The sequence below is a fragment of the Octopus bimaculoides genome, chromosome 4 (genome assembly GCF_001194135.2).
Source record: "Octopus bimaculoides isolate UCB-OBI-ISO-001 chromosome 4, ASM119413v2, whole genome shotgun sequence".
NCBI lineage: Eukaryota > Metazoa > Mollusca > Cephalopoda > Octopoda > Octopodidae > Octopus > Octopus bimaculoides.
Window position 1 is genome coordinate 94809737 of NC_068984.1, and position 785 is coordinate 94810521.

Genomic DNA, 785 nt, shown 5'->3' on the forward strand with positions numbered 1-785 from the left:
TAGGTGGTAAACATATAAACACATCTTTACTGTCCATGTTCATGGTCGGCCGACCGTAAAAGAGCTAGCTGTCTAGTGTAGAGAGACAGCTTAAACACACGTCCATGCTCAATCGCTGGCCAGCATGAAAGAGAATGAATTGAGCGGGAAACGCTTGCTTGTTTAATTCTACACATGCGCAGGCGTTACTACAAGACTATTGATTATTGTAGAGAGGTTCAACTTTCGATACTCCTAATTTAACAGCATTTCCGTAGTTACTGATAGGCACATGTTCATTCCTTTACTTATATTTCCCTATCCAAGATGATTTCTTTTCAGGAGTTTGCATAGCTTCTCTCTCTCTCTCTCTCTTTCCATCACCCAGTCTTTTCCCTGTTTCTCTCTTTTTCTCTCTATTACTTATTTCTAAATATGTAGACACTCTCTCTCTCCCTCTTCTCTTTCTCTCTTCCTCTCCCTGTTTCTTCTCTCTAAAGATATAGACACTCCTTCTCTCTTTCTCTATCTCTTTACTTTACTCCATCACACCATCTTCCTTCTCTCAGACCCTCAATCTCTCTTTTCCTCTTTTCTCTCGCACAGAAGCCAGACAGCTGCTCTGGCAATGATCACGCTCGGACGGTGCTGTTAGCACTCCACTGGCACGGGTGCTAGTCATCGAAATATAGTGTATATATATATGTATACATACATACATACATACATACATACATACATACACACACACACACACACACACACACACACATATATATATATATATATATATATATATATATATA